Source organism: Tursiops truncatus, chromosome 19 (genome assembly GCF_011762595.2).
Source record: "Tursiops truncatus isolate mTurTru1 chromosome 19, mTurTru1.mat.Y, whole genome shotgun sequence".
In the NCBI taxonomy this organism is placed as follows: Eukaryota; Metazoa; Chordata; class Mammalia; order Artiodactyla; family Delphinidae; genus Tursiops; species Tursiops truncatus.
Genome location: NC_047052.1, coordinates 10683377 through 10705602, shown reverse-complemented (window position 1 = coordinate 10705602; position 22226 = coordinate 10683377). Strand labels below are relative to the sequence as shown.

The following is a 22226-nucleotide window of genomic DNA, read 5'->3' as shown; positions in this document are numbered from 1 at the left end:
ACCTATTGAAAGGAGAATATATTTACAAATGATGCGACCAACAGGGCTTAATTTCCAAAATTTACAAACAGGTCATACAACTCAATATCAGAAAAACAAACAACCAGTCGAAAAAAGGGCAGAAGACCTAAATAGACATTTCTCCAAAAAAGACATACAGATGGCCAACAGGCACATGAAAAGATGCTCACCATTGCTAATTATTAGAGAAATGCAAATCAAAACCACAGTGAGGTAGCACCTCGCACTGGACAGAATGGTTATCACCAAAAAGCCTAAAAATAATAAATGTTGGAGAGTGTGTGGAGAAAAGGGAACTCTCCTACACTGTTTGTGGGAATGTAAATTGGTGCAGCCACTATGGAAAACAGTATGGGAATGTAAATTGGTGCAGCCACTATGGAAAACAGTATGGAGGTTCCTTAAATATCTAAAAATAGAGCTGCATTACGATCCAGCAATCCCACTCCTGAACATATACCTGGAAAAGATGAAAACTCTAATTCAAAATGATACATGCGCCCCAATGTTCATAGCAGCACTATTTACAATAGTTAAGACATGGAAACAACCCAAGTGCCAATCAACAGACAACTGGTTTAAGAAGATACGGCATATATATATACAATGGAATATCACTCAGCCATAAAAAAGAGTGAAATATTGTCATTTGCAGCAACATAGATGGACCTAGAGATTATCATACTAAGTAAGTCAGACAAAGACAAATATCAGGGGCTTCCCTGGTGGCACAGTGGTTGAGAATCCTCCTGCCAATGCAGGGGACATGGGTTCGATCCCTGGTCCAGGAAGATCCCACATGCCACAGAGCAACTAAGCCCATGCGCCATAACTACTAAGCCTGTGCTCTAGAGCCTGTGAGCCATAACTACTGAGCCCCCATGCTGCAACTACTGAAGCCCAAGCACTTAGAGCCCATGCTCCACAATGAGAAGCCACCGCAATGAGAAGCCCATGCACCACAACAAAGAGTAGACCCCACTCGCTGCAACTAGAGAAAGCCCACACACAGCAATGAAGACCTAACACAGCCAAAAATAAACAAAATAAATAAATTTATGAAAAAAAAGACAAATATCATATGATATGACTTACATGTGGAATCTATATACAAAACAGAAACAGACTCGCAGACACAGAAAACAAACTTATGGTACCAAAGGGGAAAGGGAGTGGAGGGAGGGATAAATTAGGAGTATGTGATTAACAGATACACGCTACTATACATAAAATATATAAGCAGCAAGGATTTACTGTATAACACAGGAAACTATATTCAATATCTCATAAAACCTATAGTGGAAAATAATCTGAATATACATATGCAACTTAATCACTTTACACCTGAAACTAACACAATATTATAAATCAACTATACTTCAATTAAAAAAAAAAAAAACTCCAAGGAGAAATGTGTGTGTTTCCTATGGACACCGCTCTATCAAATTCTACAACTCCTAGTATTCCTCTTACCAGAATCTGGATCAAGAAAGAAAACACAGGGCTTCCCTGGTGGCGCAGTGGTTCAGAGTCCGCCTGCCGATGCAGGGGACGCGGGTTCGTGTCCCGGTTCGGGAAGATCCCACATGCCGTGGAGCAGCTGGGCGCGTGAGCCGTGGCCGCTGAGCCTGCGCGTCCGGAGCCTGTGCTCCGCAACGGGAGAGGCCACAACAGCGAGAGGCCCGTGTACCACAAAAAAAAAAAAAAAAAAAAAAAAGAAAGAAAACACAAACCACTTAAGTGCTATTAGATTTGAGGAGGTTGGCATGACGTCTGTGAGGGTCTTATTCAAGTTATTTCAGAACAACTGTTCACACAGTTTAGACAGGTGCTTGGTTTGGTAAATTGTATACCTTGAAGACAGGGCAGGAGAAATCTTGCCTATATGACTGTATGAGTATGAGTAAGCAGTGACCACTATCCCTACGGAAATCTCTCTGGAGGATGCAGAAAGCAGAGCAAAGTTTACCACGTCTTAATTCTGTGCCCTGTTCAATGCAGACAATAGAAAAAAGGTGGAACAGAAGACGAAGGATTGGCAGAGTCCTGGGAGGAGAGGGAAGGAACAAAAAGACAGCAAGTGGAGCAAACAGTAGCAAGTAAAGCAGGTAGTGACAACAGAGAACAGGGAAGATCAGAAGCTCATCAAAGAGAAAGGGCAAACACAGATTTAAAAAAAGGAACTACGGAACGGCCAAGAGGATAGAGAGGAGAGGAGGAAAGGAAGAGGGAGAGGCAGCAAGGCACAAAGAGAGTAGGCACCAGGTCCTGGGCTGAAAGAACAGCGGATGGGTCATTCATGGTAGAATGACCTGTCCTGTAGATATGGAGAAGGTATCTTAGTTATACTCTTTTCCGTATTTCATGCTACGTCTATTCAATTTTGATTTACTGTTACTCAAAACTGCTCATGAAGACAGAAGTCAAATTTGGAAGGTCAGCACACTGTGTCCACTCTGTGGTTTAAGTGAATCTAGCCCTAATGGCCTCAGGAAACCCCGGGCAGGGAAACAAATCAGCTATGGATGAGGGAGGGAGCACAATGTTCTAAGTTACTAAACAGAGATTATATTTCTGGTCTGTTGGCCAAAACTCAGGGTTCCATGCCAGCGGGTGAGAGAAGGCAAAGGGCTAGGGGGTGTGTGACTCATCCTAGATTAGGTATTTTTGCTGAAAACTCCACTCAGGAATGTAACCATGCTAATTTTCCTTACCACTAGCATAGATAAATTCAAATTTCTCCTCAAGAGATCTGATCACCTGTGGAGGAAAGAGAGTGATATGGCACTCAGGAATATGTGTGGGGTGGAATGACTGTGGTGTTTGTGTGTAACCCAGACCTGTTAGACTCCAGACACCCTCCCTGCACATTCTCTCAGTCAGAATCTTCCGTTGGCCAAAATCTTCTGTTCTCGAGGGGAGACACCCATGGGGAGGAATTGGTAGGGTTTCCCTGCTAATGCGCTCTCATAGGGCTACATTTTCCTGCTGACATGGCCAAGCCCTAGAATAAAGCAGCAATGATCGAGAGGGTGGAAAGAGTACGCATGGGACCCCTCATGTCTAGGTATTCAAGATCCCACTCATGTGTCTCCAGCCAAGACTCAAAATACAAAATGTGCAGCCCCACTGCACTCATACCTGGGATCCTTCCCTCAACCACCTGAGCAGGGTGAACTCTCACCCCTTCGAACCAAACGTTGAAACACCACAACAAAGGACCTTGCATTCTTCTTTTTCTTTTTTAAGATTTTTTTTTTGATGTGGACCATTTTTTTTAAGTCTTTATTGAATTTTTTATAATACTGCTTCTGTTTTATGTTTCAGTTTTTTGCCCGTGAGGCATGTGGGATCTTAGCTCCCCGACTAGGGATCGAACCTGCACCCCCTGCATTGGAAGGCGAAGTCTGAACCACTGGACCGCCAGGGAAGTCCCCAGGACCTTGCATTCTTAACAGACTCCCCAACGTCTAAGCAACAATCCAGTGGTGTAATAGTGCACAAGAGCAGGCATGGTGATGAGAGGCAGGAAGAGGCAGAGACCACCAGGAAGGTGGGAGCCAGGTGGGAGCGTGGGGGATAAGGAAAGATTTAGGAAAAGACCTTCTTGCAGTCTCCCTGTCTTTAATTGACATAATATTGACAGGATGTAGATAAATAATACTAGTGACTTATGATAAGTATTCTTTTAATCACCATGAGAAACACAGAGGTTAAATAAATGGAGCATGGACTCAAGGTGCTTGGGTTAAAATCCAAGTTGCATGAACTCCCGACCGAAGTACCTCAGCACAAGTCATTCAACAGCTTTTTGCCTCAGATTCCTCAACTATGAAATGCAGGTAATCACAGAACTTCTCTTACAGGATTACCGACAAGGTTACACGTTTAATGCACGGAATACACTTGAGGTATGACCCGAAACCAAGTGAACGCTCAGAAACTATGGATTTGTATTGTATACTCTATGGTTAGTAGTTACTGTTACTAACATAGCTTTAATAAGTCAGGATCTACCTCTTTTACACCTCACGAATACTCATAAAAATATAGATTTATCCCCCTAATTTACAAGTATCTCTTCATTCCTAATTATAGGATTAATTTCAATTATAAAGGCAAAAGTAATATCAACGATGCATCATAACTATCCCAATTTTGTATAGATTAAGGGACAACAACAGGATTCACCAGGGTAGTATTAATCATGGTTATAATGTTATATTAATGTAAATTAACAGTGTACCGAAATCATCCCCATTTCCTAAAGGGAAATCAATACTCCCAAAGAGAATGTCAACATTCTTATGACGACTTTCTTGGCCCTGGTTATAAAGGTCCCGGGATATGAAAGAACTCTGTAGAGTAAACTCTGTAATCTGCTCAGAGATTAGTCCCCACAGTCGTTACCCCCCATTTTCCTTCTAAATTGGCCGTGAATTTTCTTGGACGTAGCCATGTCCCTACATCCTCACCCCATGCTGGGCACTCACCAGAGTGAGGCCATGCCCTAGTCTCCCCCCTCCTCTGAGAATGCCCAAGTCTACGCAAGCACACAGTCACAACATACCCCAACAAACAACATACAATCTTTTTGAGGCTATAAGCCCTGACTTCAATCACACACCCTGCCTTTTGCCTCAGGAGGAGGTCACAAATAGGTCAAAGATCAGTTTCTTGTCCCCATGCCCTCTTCTAGGGCCTCTCGGTGCCACCATTGAACTCATCCAGCCCCCCTGCATAAGCAAGGGAGAGAAATGCTATTGAATACATTGCATTTTGTGGTGACAGAATAGTCAGAGATATCAGTGCAGTGAGTATTCATGTCTATTTTACTATATATTCAGATACTCAGATGCAGAAATAATTATAGATATGCTTATATACAAAATTAGCAGTATATATATATATATAAAAGCTATTCATTGAATAGATATTTACTGAATATTTATTTGTTTCTTTGTCTGTTTCTTGGCTCTGTCTCCTGAGCAGACCTAGAAGCACTGACACCTTGAAAGCAATGAGCACATTCAGTGCACAGATCTTGGTTTCTAAAGACCATCATCCATTAAAGGGAAACCAGAGCTCTTTGGAAAAAGGGCTGAATACAGGGCTGGGCCAGGTAAAACACAAGATGATCCCATCTATGTTATAAGGACACATGAATCAATATGAAAGAACGCCCAACAGACAAGGCTGGAACCATTTTCCTAGAAAACTATATAACAAATGGAAAGATTAAAACATGGGACAGGGCTTCCCTGGTGGTGCAGTGGTTGAGAGTCTGCCTGCCGATGCAGGGGACACGGGTTCGTGCCCTGGTCCGGGAAGATCCCACGTGCCGTGGAGCGGCTAGGCCCATGACCCATGGCCGCTGAGCCTGCGCGTCCGGAGCCTGTGCTCTGCAACGGGAGAGGCCACAACAGTGAAAGGCCCGCGTACCGCAAAAATAAATAAATAAATAAATAAATAAATAAATAAAATATGGGACAATTTTCCTAGCAAAATAAATATATAATATTGAATTATACCCCAAAGAAAAAAATAAATATCCATCAGCCCATACCAATATTTATAAAATATTGAATAAATAAATGGAGGGAACAAATCTTCCTTATGGAAGAATTCCAAATAACATGTTGAGATACCTGCCTTCTAAGAAGTGGAAATTCATTTCCTTCCCCTTCAGTATGGGGAAGACTTGCCATATGCCAAAGAATAGAATATGGAAAGAAGAAAATCATGATTTTATAATAGAGAAGTAGTGAAGACACATCTTAAGCAAGCAATCAAGGCTAATTTCAGCAGTGATAATTTTTACTGAAACCATATATCCCCTGACATGATGCAATGAGAAACACACTCTACCTCTGAGTATATTTTAGAAATATACTTTCTCTCTTTTCAAAGTGAAATTTACTTAAATATGTAATGAATGCATTATATTTAAATTACAATTCCTTTGTAAGCCTCTGCTATAACGTACTAAATTTATGACTATATCTATAACCACTGACTCTAAACTAATGCAAAAAAATTAAATGCTGACCATTACAGATTTGTCCTCATTTTTTTTTCTTGTTGAATTTTCTCATCTAGGATCCACTAAGTTCACGCAAAAACTTAATCTCAAAATTTGACTACTGGAGTGTAGGGGTCTTGCCTTCTGGTCTTTCAGGATGTTTGCTGAGAATGTGACTCAAATGAGGTCCTTCCCTATGAGACTGCAACTCATGTTGTTAATGACAGAAGATGGAAATGTCTTAACCTTCATGATGCTTGGTATATATATGTTAAAAAATAATGCTCTTAGTAATTTCCAGATTTTCTTCCAAGCATGTTCCAAATTTCTTTCACATACTCTGAGCTCAGTTTTTATTTTTGCAGGCTAAGGTAAATTTAGGGATCCGTATAACATTTGGTTGATACCACCATTGCTTGTCAGGGAGGTGAGTAACGCAAACAAATGATAAGGATCAGATCTTCCACTAATTTAAGTGATCTGGGTGTGTGGTTAACACATGCTCTTGACACCACAGCATTTCTATGTGGATGTAACTATCCCTCCTTTCCACATGATTCTGTATTTAGGCTTTAGGAATGCCTAACATTAAGGGTGAAAAAAATGTAGTGGATTTTCCCCTCAAGTTAGGCAATTTTCTAAAACTTATTTCATGATCTTGTCCCTAAATGATTCATCTAAGAGAAAACAGATAACAAGATAACATCACTAAGCCTGTGAATTCATTCACGATGCAACACCAAGTGTTACTAATCCCAGCATCAGATGTGAGCCTACTTTGAAGGGTGATGAAGGGTGACATTCTGGGGCTCTGTTGATGATTAGTTAGATGCTCTCCTTTGAAGAGACTTACAAATAAACAACCGTGAATGAAATGATTAAACAGGGCCTGTGAAGACCTTCAGAGACTGTTGTGGGTTTAGGCAAACAAGAGAGTGCATTAGGTTGTAAGAGACAGAAAAGTAGCTCAAAGTAACTTAAGCAAAAGAGGAAGAATTTATGGGATCTCACAGTGAGGAAATACAGAACTGCCTCTGGCTTCAGACCTGGCTTGACGCAAAAACTGGGTACCTTGAGGCCTCCTGATCTACCTCTCCACCTCACACTCTCTGGATTCTTTTGGCGCCTTTCCTCCGATGGGCTCCTATCCGCCGGCTCAGCCACCCCACTGAAAAAAGGCAGTCTTTTCTCTTTTCAGGCATGAAAATTTCCAAGGAGACCACCCCGGGGTCATGTGCCCTTCACCGACCGGTCACTAAGGTCTGGGCTGTGGTACTCCAATTGGACGGGCTTGGCCCAAGCCTTGACTCCTCTGTCCAGGGAAGGGTGGGGCCAGGTGATTCATGGACCAAAGGGCCACAAGGGTGAGGGAGGAGAAGTTCCTAAAAGAGAAGAGGAGCGCCACTTTCAGAAAACAGGAGACGGAGATCACAGCCCTTACAGCTCTCTCAAGCGAAAGTGTTCTCTGACCAGAGACACCTGTGATCACATGGCAATCATCCACCAGGAACTCAGAGAATGCCCCAGAGCGGGCCTCATACACCATTCACTACCCTGTTACTGTTCTGAGCAAGGTCTACCCAAGCACAGCTATGGAGAGACGCTTCTCTGTCTGTTGCAGCTTTGTGGATCTGTGCACTCCTTCTGGAGCCCCTCTCTCTCACACCGTAGGGACAGGCTCCCAGAAGCCATGTGTGTACCACGTGATTTGGCTCTACCCACAGCTGACTGGTAAAAGGCAAGTCTCAGAACTGAACTCATCAGATATTTGCTGAGGAACTTGGAATTGGGGCCGACAAGGCAGATCTTCCTATGTGGCTAAACACGAAACAAGGGAATTTGAGAGCTTTGTGTGGTTAGGATTTTCATTCAGAAACAAGGAAAGCAGGGGCCTCAGAAGTAAATAACAAAGATATAGAGAGAGGTGTGGAGAGAGGTATAAGGATGTTTGGACAGAGGTATAGGCAGAGGGCAGAGAAAGAAACCTCAGGATTTCCAGTTTCTGATTCCATCCCTCCTGAAGTTCAGCTGCTTTCCATCCAATGTGCCATGAGGTAGGCCCTGATTCCTTACCTCCCTTTTAATGAGCTCACCAGAGCTGGGTTCTCTTACTTTCAACCCAGCATCCTAACCACTATCACAAGTGTTAGGAGATGGGCCAGTGAGTAGGGAGGCTGTTTTCTAGGCACAGGACCGTGGCAAAACACAACACAACACATCGCTGACAAAACTCACTCAGTCCCAGGGGTGCTGAGGCTGAGCTGTTCCACAAAGCCCATGAGCATCAAACTAGACCACCAGAGAAACACACCAGGTTGGAAGAACTGAGTGATGTTCTGCCTGTGCAGGAGGGAGAAGATAGACTCAAGATGGTCCCTGGCAGCTAGGATGTGTGTTTTAACCACTCCATCATACTAAAAGAGGGTCATGGGACTTCTCTGGCGGTCCAGTGGTTAAGACTCCACGCTCCCAATGCAGGCGGCCCGGGTTCCATCACTGGTCAGGGAACTAAGATCCCACATGCCACACGGCACGGCCTGAAAAATAACATAACAACATAACAGAACATAATATAAAATAGGGTCATGTAACCTGGGGCCAGCAAGACAGTCCTGGTTGAAAATATTCTCTAACATCAGCCTGGATGCTATCACAGTGCTCCCTTAAGCATTCATTTATGGTCACACTTACTCAAGATAACACAGCTAAAACTGTTTCCCAGATCTAGGAAGAAGATTTTAACCCACGCGTCACAGTGTCAAGAGAACAATAACATTTCACCTGAATTCATAAGGCTCCAGCAATGCTAACAACAAGCACCACATTGTTAACTGCATGTAGTATGAACAGATAAAAAGGAAAAGTCCTGAGCAGTTTTCTAATTGTAGGACCTTGAACAAATTACTTGAACTTTCTGGGCATCAGTGTACTTCTTAGTAAAAAAAAAAAAAAAAAATTGTTAAATAGCCATCACTTCTTAGGGTTATTGTGAAAATTAAATGTGCCAATATGAAGTGCTTCATACAGTGCCTAGCATATAGTAAGTGCTAAATAAATATCAGCTTTTATTATTATTACTAAAATTATACGGCTGCCTCCACCAAGTTAATTTCAAAAGCACATGAACTCTTTCCTTGTCCAAAATTATTCACACACCATTCTATTACACATTCATCACTTTGGATTGCCAAATCTCTATTGTAATGCAGAAAACTCTAGTAGGAAACGTGAAATACCACATTCAAGACTTTTATAGTTTTCAGAGTAGAGGGACTTCCCTGGTGGCGCAGTGGTTAATAATCCGCCTGCCAATGCAGGGGACATGGGTTCAATCCCTGGTCTGGGAAGATCCCACATGCTGCAGAGCACCTAAGCCCGTGAGCCACAACTACTGAGCCTGCACGCCACAATTACTGAGACTGTGCTCTAGAGCCCGTGAGCCACAACTACTGAAGCCCATGCACCTAGAGCCCAAGTGCCACAACAAAAGAAGCCACTGCAATGAGAAGCCCGCGCACTGCAACAAAGAGTAGCCCCTGTTCACCTCAACTAGAGAAAGCCCACGCACAGCAACAAAAACCCAATGCAACCAAAAAAATAAATAAATTTTTAAATCCCTTAAAAAAAGAAAAGTAGATTATTTCCTCCTAATGGGTTTTAACAAAGAGAAAGGTGAGATTAACCACAACACTATTCTGACAAGTACAGATTTGGACAAGTGACATAGAAGTAGGTGGGCAGTGTTATAAGTGGTGGGCTGAGAACAAAACGTCTTGATGGAAAATTTGATGATATCACGATGATCTGTAATTCTCAGTATTCACCAGGCAGATGAGCCGGTGTCCTTAGAAAAACTCTAGACTGTCAAAGCTCCATAATTTTGGGAGCACATGTCTACATATCCAAATCATATATTTTCCTGCCACCTACTGGTCATTTCTGAGAAGGACCATAGTCTTTACGTGAGCAGAGATGGCAGGAGGGTCTTGATGCTTCTCTTCTTTCTTGGCCTACCTGGGGCCTTGCCCACAAACCTCACTGGAGCTGTGGAGTGTGAACTGGGTTTGTGGGATAAGTGACAGGGCTTTTGGGGTTGATGACGGTGGTGTATGGAGACACTGATGGACATATGTGGGGTAGTGAGTATCGATCTGTGGGCTTACAGAATGGGGTTTATATTTTCAGGAATGGGTTGTCTGTGGACTTTTATATCCCACCGAGACCAGTCATTGGATGTAGGCTGCCGCTTATGGGTAGGAAACCGGTCCTTGCACTCCAAGTGTGTGCCCTCCATGACTGGTGGCTGTGAATGGACCCAAGTTGATGTGGCGTCCAATCCTTCCCCTCCAAAGAAGAATCCTGATGTACACCTGCCCACTCACAGCCTGAATCCCAACAGTTCCCCAGCACACATGATAACTTTTCTGGACACAACTCTACCGTTCCACCCAAGGACCCCACCAGCTCATCCAACTGTTAATCCTATGACCTTTCCATCCAGACTACTAACAACTAAGTGGAATGCAAAAACTCCTCCAGTTCATTTAAACTACTTGAAGTAGTCCAAGCAGTACTTCAGCCTGTCCTTTCACTGTAGGGTTATAATGTTTGGTTCCTTGATGTGGGAAATGGGGACAAGCTGGGGGGATTTTGTGAAAGTTCATTGAGTTGTACCCTTAAGTTTGTTTACTTTCTATAAGTAACATATGCATTAATAAAATTTATGAAAATAAATCTCAGGATAACAAACTCCATCCTGATGAAAAATCCCCTTGATCCTCTGTATTCTTCATTTACCTTTTTTTTTTTTTTTTTTTTTTTTGCGGCACGCGGGCCTCTCACTGTTGTGGCCTCTCCCATTGCGGAGCACAGGCTCCAACGCGCAGGCTCAGCGGCCATGGCTCACGGGCCCAGCCGCTCCGCGGCACGTGGGATCCTCCCGGATCAGGGCACGAACCCGCGTCCCCTACATCGGCAGGCGGACTCTCAACCTCTGCGCCACCAGGGAAGCCCTTCATTTACCTTTTATCTCTTATTCATCCAGCAAACTCATGCCTGACCCTAACCCTTCCCATTCCAACATTCCTGCCATCTTCTCACTCCATCCAAAGCAAAACACAGCCTGGACAAAGAAATAGATCCAGTGGGATCTGGAGTCAAACTCCACCTGACATGCCCCGAACATTCCCTAGATGATTTGCTGAACCCAAGAATCATTGGGCAAGAGAAGGGAGGGTATTCTAGCTCCCAAAGAGTAAAACTTTTAAAATTTTATCATAACACAAAGGAGACTATCTTTAGGACTTCAAGATACAAAAGGCACAAAATATGCAGGAAATTGTTAGTGAGTTTGACTACTTTTAAGTAAAACATGTTTCCAAAAATAAAATACAGCACAGCCAACACTATGACAACACAGTAAGGTGCAGACACAAGTTAGAGTTGTAGGAGATGTACGGCAGATATGAGTCTGAACAGTTCATATTTTGGGAACTGATTAAATGTCTCCTTTTAACATAATTTCACAACACCAAACTTTTCTAGAGTCCTTCAAAGACAGCGCATTCTCTATTTTGTTTTGTTCTATTCATTTTTAGACTTTAGAATAAATTTAGATTTGCAGAAAAGATTCTAAGAGGGTACACAGAATTGTTTACAGCCTTAACCTAGTTTGCCCTAAGGAGAATATCTTACATAACCAGGGTACATTTGTCAAAACTGGAAAGTTAACATGGGCACAGTACTATTAGCTAAATGACAGACCCTGTTCAGATTTCACCAGTGTCCCCACTAACGTCGTTTTCTGTGCCAGAAGCTAATCCAGATCGCAGCATCTAGTCACCATGTTTCCTTCGTCTCCTCTGACCTGCGACAGTTTCTTAGTCCTTTTTTGTACAACTTAGAAAATGTAAACAGTATCGATCATATATTTTGTACTATATCCCTCGATTTCTGTCTCCTGTATTCTCATTATTAGACTAGGGTTACATTTTTTATGGGAGGAAAAAATCCCCGAAGAGCAAGTACCCTTCTCATGAAATCATAACAGGAGTACGTTATATGCCCGTGGTATCTCTGGTGATGTTAATCCTGATCATTTGGTTAAGGTGGTTTCTACCATGTCTTCTCCACTGTAAAGCCACTTTTTCTTTTCTCTCTCCATACCCTATCTCTTCTTTTCTTTTTTTTTTTGGCCGCACCGCAAGGCTTGTGGGATCTCAGTTCCCCAACCAGGGATTGAACCTGCGCCCTCAGGGATGAAAGTGCAGAGTCCTAACCACTGGACTTCCAAGGGAATTCCCTCCATACCCTAACATTAGGAAGTGAGCTAGAAGTCCAGCCTACACTCCAGGGAAGGGAAAGTAATTGGAATCAGTTCAAATTGTTCTATAAGGAAGATCGACCTCCTTTCCCCCCATCTATTTATGCATTCAATGATTCATTCACATTTTCATAGACTCGTGGATATTTAGTTTCTTGGGTTATATAATTCAGTACTAGTATTATCTATGTATTTGCTCAAATTGTTCCAGCTTTGCTTACTGGGAGCAATTTCAGGTTGGCTCCTGTACCCATTTGCAAACCCCATATTTTTTAAAATCAGAGAATGGTATTTAAAAGCCAGTATCTGGAAGAGTAATGTCAGCAAAATGGCAGCTCTAAGCTCTTGTCTCCCCACAGACACATCAAAAACAGAAACTATCAGAACCAATTTTATCAGAACTCTCCAGCAATCAACAATGTACCTCAATTAAGCCAATGCTGAATCAAGAAAAAAATAAATCTTCAAAATTGCAGAAAAGTTTTGTGGTTATTTTATTTGCCCTTATTCCACCCCTCTCCCCAGCCAAGCAGCAGTTTTAAAGCAGTAGCAACCTGCATTCCCTGAAAGGAACGCTTCTCCCTGGATCAGGAAGGAACTGAGTAGATCTTTTTTTCAAATTACTGTATATCTGTTCAGATCTGTCTGGGGGCTACCTATAAAACTAATAAAAGTTCCTCATCTCTGTTTCATCTAACTTGGAAGCCAGCACAACAGAGCAGAAAAGTAACAGGCATTCCTCAGAAACACTGCAAGGCCTATTAACTACCCTCAGATGCCTGGGGCAAAAATATTACCTTCAAAACATTCAATAGATTGCTTAAGGCCAGAGAGCAAAACTTCAGAGCAAAATCTGGGAAGACTTTCTCTGGGAAATCACGCATTCAAAAGCACTCACATAGACAGGGAAGTTAGAAGGTTATGCACAGGCCCAGGACAAGGCACATGCTCAGAACAGACCTGAGAGGATCCTAAGTTTTCACCTGGGAATGATCCAGTGCAAGCATAGTTTATGTGGACCTGGTCAACCCAGAGTGAGCTGTATTGGGGCCAGGATTCTACTAATTACCTGGCTCTCATATGATCCCAATCAAACTTGTTTCTCCGGATAGCAATGTGAACTCAGACCCGCGCTGAACAGTGATGGAAATGCTCAGTTAGACTCCTTGTCCCAGTATATAGTTACCAAAAGGTCCAGAGTCCCATTGGAGGACCAGGAAAATGTTTACTGTATGGTGTTATAGGGTCTTCCCTTCTGTGGACCAATCCTCTCCAGCATTTAGTGTGTTCCCAGTAAAGACAGTGGCTCAGGACTGGGGAAGTGTTCATTTTGACGGCTTCCCTGAGCCTCCCATCCCTCTTTTACTTCATTTGATTGTACAGACTGAGAACTACCATGATGGCTGCCCATCTAATCTGCTTGAGGGGGACTCTTTTCTATTACTTAACTCGATTACTTTCAGCCATTCAGGCCCCTTTGTCTTCCATTCCCACCTTGTAGCTCACGAAGATAATTGTATCACCAGGCTTTTGACGGTTAAGTCCTATACCTAGTACCTATATTCTTGGTTACCTACCATTTCCAATGCTATTAGCGATCTCAGATCTGAATGGCATTTCCTATCTTCAGTACTGAGCTTAGAGGGGAGCCACTAAATAACTTGCTATGATTCTGATGCCTTTCTCCCCAGTACATTACTTATGGATGATATAAACGGTTATCTCATGGGCCCTCTTAAAGAACTGAGTGGTCTGATAGTTTTTCTCGTCTTACGTAGTTAATCCACTCCAACACGCCTACTTCTGTGGGTCTATGTTACCTTCTTCTGTCTGCTATGGCATTTCTGGTTTTTCTCCATCAAGTACTTTAGTTATTACACATTGCTAGGAGCCATCCTAGAGACAGGTTGACACCATCTAAAACAGTTCCTGCCTTGGTGTTAAATCCTGTATCCTTGGTGTTCTGATCCAAATGGAATCTTCAATACCACCTGGCCAGCAACCTCAGAGTCTGGTTCCACATCCACTCCATGGCTCTTGCCAGTACATGATATCTATGTACTGTCATTATACTGAGACATTGTCTCTACCTTCCTAGCAGGCTCAACGTGTCCCTCACTGGAATACATTATGACCTTTTCATAGGTATTGACTTAGTGGGAAGCCCTTGAAAGGCTCTGAGTTAGGAAAATATTTGGTAGAACCTGACAAAGAGTGCAGCACCAGGGAGAAATGGCTGATTCCAGGACAGAAGCAGGGACAATGCAAAATGATCCCAGGGCATCATCTTGTGCCACAAATCAAGGATGTACAGATTTTTCCAGCTATTGAGGTATAATTGATAAAACTGTATATATTTAAAGAAGTTAACATGATGGTTTGATATATGTATACATTGTGAAATGATGACCACAGTCAAGCTAAATTAATACATCTATCATCTCATATAGTTGCATTATCTTTTAAAAATTATTTCAGTGTTGTGAGAACCCTTAACATACTCTCTTAGCAAGTTTCAAGTATACAGCACAGTATCATTAACTACGGCACATGCAGTACACCCAATCCCCAGAACTTATCTATAACTGAAAGTCTGTAACCCTTGAACCCACCTCTCCTCCATTTTCTCCACCCCTCGGTGACCATGGCCGAAAAGAAAGCACAAAATTTAAATAAATACGTAAGAATTACAGATATCCCAAAAGGAAACAGGAGTTGATCTCAAAGAGATCTCAATGGCTAAAGCTGGAATAATTTGCCCAAAATATATAGTGACAGTATAGGATTATGCCCAAAAAGAAAAAATAAATATCACTAATTATATGGATATAAATTAAAGATTGAATAAAGAAATAAATGAGGAAAAGAGGCAAATCCTTCCTACAAAAGTTTTCCAAATAACATACGTAGATACCGCTAGAGCACTGGTCCACAACTTTTTGGCACCAGGGCCCGGTTTTGTGGGAGACAATTTTTCCACAGATGAGGAGTTGGGGGGAATAGATCAGGTGGTAATGCGAGCGATGGTTCAGGCGGTAATGCGAGCGATGGTTCAGGCGGTAATGCGAGCGATGGGGAGCGATGGGGAGCAGCAGATGAAGCTTCGCTCCCTTGACCATCACTCACCTCCTGCTGTGCAGCCTGGTTCCTAACAGGCTGCAGCCCACTACAGGTCCACAGCCTGGGGGTTGGGGACCACTGCCCTAGAGGACTTCACTTCCTTCTTTGAGCGCAGACTGGACTTAATGACTCACTCACTTCCAAAGAATAAAGTATGAAAAGGTAAAATTAGCAACTTTACAGTGGAGAAACCTGACAGACACCTTCAACTAAGTGATCAAGGTGAATATCACCAGTGATGGTTCATACTGATATCATGTATCACCTGACATGATACAATGAGAAGGGGAATACCTCTATGGTATTCTTCTTGAAAATCCATAACCCAAATTTAAACAAGAGAAAACACCAGACAGACAACAATGAGGGACATTCTATAAAATACCTGACTAGTACTCTTCAAAACTCTCAAGGTCATGAAAAGCTAGGAAAGATTGAAAACTGCCACATATTGTAGAAGACTAATGGCACTTAAGGAGTCAATGTCATCTGTTATCCAGAATTTGACCAAGGAAGTGAAAAAGGATATGGGTGGCAAGACTGATTAAACATGAATAAAGTTTATAGTTTAGCTCATAATATTGTACCAACGCTAATTTAATAGTTTTAACGAATGTACAATGGTTGCATACCATGTATTTTAGGTACTTTCCCTGGGGAAACCGGATGAAAGGTATACAGGAACTCTCCATACTAAATTTCCAAAATTAAAGTTCATTTAACAAGTTAAAATGTAAAAACAAAATTGTGAAAAGGCCCTTCCTAAGAATAAACAAAATAAAGCAAAGGAGTCTAGGGCAGGTGGAGTTGGTGACTTGCATTAAGTAACCTAAGAAGAATGATTCCAATTGATTTGTGAACCCATCATCAGCCTGTATTTCTCTCACAGATATGCCCAAAAGACGAAAATAAAATACAGTTGACTATTTATCTCCTAAGTAGCTTGAGAGCCCTGCAGAAACTCTGTGGAGTGTCTCAGCCAAGAACGCCAAAGGAGCAGCACTTTAGAACAGTGGCCTAGGCTAGGTATATGTCATCCCCAGCATCTAGGTGTAGAATTCTTTGTGCTTAACCTATTCTGAATTTGTTGAACTTCTTAAATGCACATATTAATACTTTTCCTCATATCTGAGCTTTCAGCCATTAAATGTCTCTTTTTGACCCCTCCCTTCCTTCCTTCCTTCCTTCCTTCCCTCCTCCCTCCCTCCCTTCCTCCTTTCCTTCCTTCCGTCTCTCTCTGGGATTAGCATTGCATGTTTAATGTAGTATGTTTAATGGTTTCCCAAGGGTCTCTTAAGATTCTCTTATTTTTCTTTGAATACATTCTTTTATGTCCATCAATTGGACAATCTGTATTGATCTATCTTCAGTTTTGCAGATTTTTCCTTCTGCTAGCTCATATCTGCTGTTGAACCTCTCCAGTGAATCACCCATACCAGTTATTGTACTTATTTAACTCCAGATATTCCTACTAGTTCATATGTATGATTTCAATGTATTTATCCATGTTATCAATTTTATGAGTCATGTAATTGTATTTTCTTTGATTCTTTAGTTTTTAAGGCATATTTATAACACCTGTTTTGAAGTCCTTTTCAACTAAGTCCAACATCTTAGCCCCCTCAGAGAAGATTTCTATTGACAGATTTTTTTCTTCCTGTGTATGAGGCACACTTTCCTGCTTCTTTGCATGCATTCTTGAAAAACTGGCATTTTAGACAGTATGTTATACTAACTTTAGATTCTGTTGCTGCCTTGTGGGTGGTTGTAGTTGATGGATTTTTATTTGTCTGTTTAGTGACTTCCCTGGACTAATTCTGTAGTCTGCTTCTCCCTCAGTGTGTGTGTGACTGCTGTCATCTTGTTGCCTAGAGCTTGAAATTCCATTCCTACATCCTCATTGCTTCCCTACAATAACAAGATGGCATTTTTTCCTATCCCAACTAGAGAGTATGGGGAGCTTTATGGAAATGATGGAGCAGGAGAAAGGGATTCACTAAATCTGTATTTGATGTCCTGGTAGACCCTTAAGAAATGTACGTATGAAAGGGGCTATAACCAACACAGAAGAAGGTTTGAGAAGTGAATTACAATATAGAAAACCAAACAAGTTTCAAAATTGGCCTCTGGGTAGCACACACGTGAGGGAGACAAGAGTCACACTGCAAAGGCTTTGAAAGCTAAATTCATAGCTGAGCTACAGCCCATAAAAGCAGGTCAGAATATGCGTTCCAGACCAAAACAGATTGATCACTTACTAAAATGGAAGATTTTCAAAGGAACCATGTACAAACAAACAAACTCATAGAAAGAGAGATCAGGTTACCTGAGGCAGTCGTTGGGGGAAGGGGAAATTGGAAGAAGTCTGTCAAAAGCACAAACTTCCAGTTATAAGATAAATAAGTACCTGGGATGTAATGTACGATATGAACAAATATAATTATCACTATCATATACAGTGCTCATATATATGTTATATATTAAAGTTGTTACAAGAGTAAACCTTAAGAGTTCCAATCACAGGGAAAAAATCTTTTTCTGTTTCTTTAATTTTGTCTATATAAAATGATGGATGTTCGCTAAAGTTATTGTGGTAATCATTTCATGATGTATATAAGTCAAATCATTATGCTGTACATCTTAAACTTATACAGTGCTGTATGTCAATTACATCTCAATACAACTGGAAGAAAAAAAAGCAAATGCAACACCATAAAATAAATAAATAAATAATAAATAAATAAAAGGAACCATGCCATATAATATTCAACAAGCCCAAGACACAGTCTAAAATAGCATAGCTGCATTCTCCCTTGTAGACCCAGAGTTTGCCTTGCTGCTACTCCCAGCTAGAAATCTTCCCTAGTAATTCCTGCTGCATATATTCAGTTTTAATTTCTTGTGATTCAGAAAGGCTCATGGGAACAGAGGTCATAGCCCGGAGCCACCTCAGTGTGTGTAGATATCCACAGACAAGAACACGTTGTGGTTTACAAATAGTCTGTTCCAGAGACTCAGGGCACCCTGGGGCAGGTATAGAATGGACATGGCTGGTCAGTACTGGGAGACTCATGAAGAATAATGTGCAGGGAGTGGAACCTTTTGTCCTGGGAAGATGGGTTGGGTATACTTTTGAGGAACGCATACCAAGGGTTAGGGGTAGGAGTCTGGACAATGGTCAGCTTAGCCTAGATGAGGAACCAAGGTAAGTGCCTCCTGAGAAGTTCAACTTCTCCCGCGATGTCTACTTTTGGATGTAAATAGTTATCCTCCTTAGAAGTTATACAAATAAACTCATATACTCTCTCAGTTGCCTTGATCATCTATAATGAAAAACAGGAGCGTGGCATGGCCTGAAGAGTATGCAAGTGTTTTAGTCAGCTTAAGCGGCTATAATAAAATAGCATAGACTGGGTAGCTTAAACAACAGATGTTTATTCCTCACAGTTCTGCAGCCTGGGAAGTCCAAAACCAAGGTGATGACAGATCTGGTTTCTGGTGAGGGCCCACTTTCTGGTTTGCAGATCACTGCCTTCTTACTGTATTCTCACATGGTGGAGAGTGAGCAAGCTCTCTGGTCTCTTCTTATAAGGCCACTAAGTCCATGATGAAGACCCATCCTCACGGCTCTCTAAACCTAATTACATCCCAAAGGCCCTACCTCCAAATACCATCACACTGGGGGTTAAGGCTTTAACATATGGATTTGGGTGGGCATAATTCAATCCATAGCAGAATAATGCCCCCCTCCCAATATGTCTGTGTCTTAATCCCAAGAACCTGTGATTATGTTACCTTACATAGCAAAAGGGAGCTTGTTGGCATGATTAAATTTAAGGACACTGAGTTGGGGAGATTATTCTGGATTATCTGGGTGGACCCGATTTAACTGTGTGAATATTGAAAAGTAGAGAACCTTTCTTAGATCTCAGTCAGAAAAGTAAATGTGGTGACAGAAGAGTACTCAGAGAGATGCAACACTGTCAGCTTTGGATATGAAGGCAGAAGACCATGACCCAAGGAATATAGGAAGATTGTAGAAGCTAGAAAAAGCAAGGAAACAGGTTCTCCTCTAGAACCTCCAGAAAAGAACACATCCCCAATGATCTTTTTTTTAAATTAATTAATTAATTAGTTTGGTTTTTTGGCTGAGTTGGGTTTTTGTTGCTATGTGCAGGCTTTCTCCAGTTACGGTGAGTAGGGACTACTCTTCATTGTGGTGCATGGGCTTCTCATTGTGGTGGGTTCTCTTGTTGCGGAGCACAAGAGCACAAGCACAGGCTCTAGGCATGTGGGCTTCAGTAGCTGTGGCAGACGGGCTCAGCAGTTGTGGCTCGTGGTCTCTAGAGCATACACTCAGTAGTTGAGGCGCACAGGCTTAGCTACTCCGCGGCATGTGGGATCTTCCCGGACCAGGACTTGAACACGTGTCCCCTGCATTGGCAGGCGGATTCTTAACCACTGCGCCACCAGGGAAGCCCTCCCAATCACATCCTGATTTTTAGCCTGGTGAGTGAGATCCATGTTGGGTTTCTAACCTATAGAACTGTAATAAGACACATTTGTACTGTTTTAAGCCACTGAAGTTGTGATAAGTTGTTAAAGCAGTAAGAGGTGATTAATACAAGGGAATCTGTGGGAATCCAGAGTCCTAATATTTCAAGAGAATTTGCTGGGCTCTAGGAATTCACCCAACCCCATTCACCCAGAGCCGTTTTTAAAGACCTTGTATTTTGGTGGGGACATGGAGGTTGGAAAAGTTCATTTGTTTAAATGTTAATTTCATGGACAGGCATATTCCTGCTAATATGGCCAGGATCCTGGAATTTAACACAGGAGGCTGGCCAGGGTAAGAAAGGAGTTACAATTCAGGAATTCCCTGCTATGAAGAGACTAAAGAATTTATCCTTATATATACCCAAACCTTTGAAGGAGAAAGTGTGCAGAGACCCTTTCCAGGCTCCCCTAACATGAATCGATGGGCCTGTGCAATCTGGGAGATTTGATGGGGGTTGAAAATGAAGGACATGGGCTTCCCTGGTGGCGCAGTGGTTGAGTCCGCCTGCCGATGCTGGGGACACGGGTTCGTGCTCCGATCCGGGAAGATCCCACGTGCCGTGGAGCGGCTGGGCCCGTGAGCCATGGCCGCTGAGCCTGCGCGTCCGGAGCCTGTGCTCCACAACGGGAGAGGCCACAGCAGTGAAAGGCCCGTGTACCGCAAAAAAAAAAAAAAGAAAATGAAGGACAATCTGTTTTCCCGTGGAGGCTGCAGTGACACTGAGGGGACTGGCCACAAACAACAGATAATTCTGGATTAAATGTGAATTCCCAGTTTGGTTTATGATATTCAGCACCTGTCGTGTACTGATTAGTCATGTGCGTACCTTAGTTTAAAAAGTATCTATGGGTTGTATTCTTCTTATTAAGAGTTCTTTCCATATATTCTTTGTCTGAGAATTTGAGACATTTAAAAATTTTTAAATGTGCAGTGGTATCTCACTGTGGTTTTAAATTGCATTTCTCCAATCCTTAATGATGTTGATCATCTTGTATGTGCTTATTTACCAAATGCACACTTTCTTTGGTAAAATTTCTTTGTCAATTATCTATCTATCTAATCTATCATATTCTCTCTCTCAGTCTGTGTTATTTGTTTTTATTTTCGTGGTGTATTTTGAAGTCCAATTCATTTTTTTTTTTGCATGATTGATGCTTTTGGAGACATAAGTGAAAAAAAACGTTCCTAACCCAAGACTGTGAAAATTTTTCTTCTATGTTTTCTTCTAGAAATGTAAAATTCTAACTTTTATGCTTAGGTGATTGACGTATTTTGTATTAATTCATTGTATGGTGTTAATTTAGGGTTGAGTATTTTTTTTTCTGTATGAATATTTACTGTTCCAACTCCATTTGTTGGCAAAACCATCATTTCCCCATTGAATTATCTTGTCATTTTTGTTGCACCGTAGAGGTGGGGGGGGGAGGAGTTCTCTAGTGTGGTCCATTGATCTATATGTGTAAACTTTCTCACTATCATATATATTTCTTTTTTTTTTTTTTTTTTTTTGTGGTACGCGGGCCTCTCACTGTTGTGGCCTCTCCCATTGTGGAGCACAGGCTCCGGACGTGCAGGCTCAGCGGCCATGGTTCACAGGCCCAGCCGCTCCGCAGCACGTGGGATCTTCCCAGACCGGGGCACGAACCCGTGTCCCCTGCACCGGCAGGCAGACTCTCAACCACTGCGCTACCAGGGAAGCCCTATATTTCTTTAATATAATCTAAGTATGTGATTAAACCTGCTAGTGTAGGTCTTCCCTCATTTTTTAAATGGTTTTAACTACTCTAAAATATTTGCATTTTCATGTAAATATTAAAATAATCTCATAAGTTTCCTCAAAAATGCACATTACGGTTTTCATTACTATTATATTAAAAAATGAAACTTCTGTGGAGTTCTCCAATCAATGATCATAGTATACATCCCAACGTATTTACATCTTCTTGGTTTCTTGCAGCAAAATTCTATAGTTACCTGGATACAGGTCTTGCACACATTTTGCTAAAATTCCCACTAACTGTCTTGTGGTGTTGATGCTACTGTTTATCCTCTTGATTTTCTAAATTTCATTACTTTTTTATGTTAGACATTTTATTAAATATGCAGTAGTATCTCTTTGTGATTTTAATTTGCAGTTCTCCAATGACTAATTAGTTCAGCCCTTTCTATATGCTTATTTACCA

At 41.8% G+C, this 22226-nt stretch overlaps 1 long non-coding RNA gene across 1 annotated transcript in view; it reads right to left on the bottom strand.

Annotated features, from left to right (window-relative positions):
- LOC109550811 (uncharacterized) overlaps positions 1 to 22226 on the bottom strand; it is a 77765-nt gene that overhangs the window by 40857 nt on the left and 14682 nt on the right. The window lies entirely within an intron of this gene.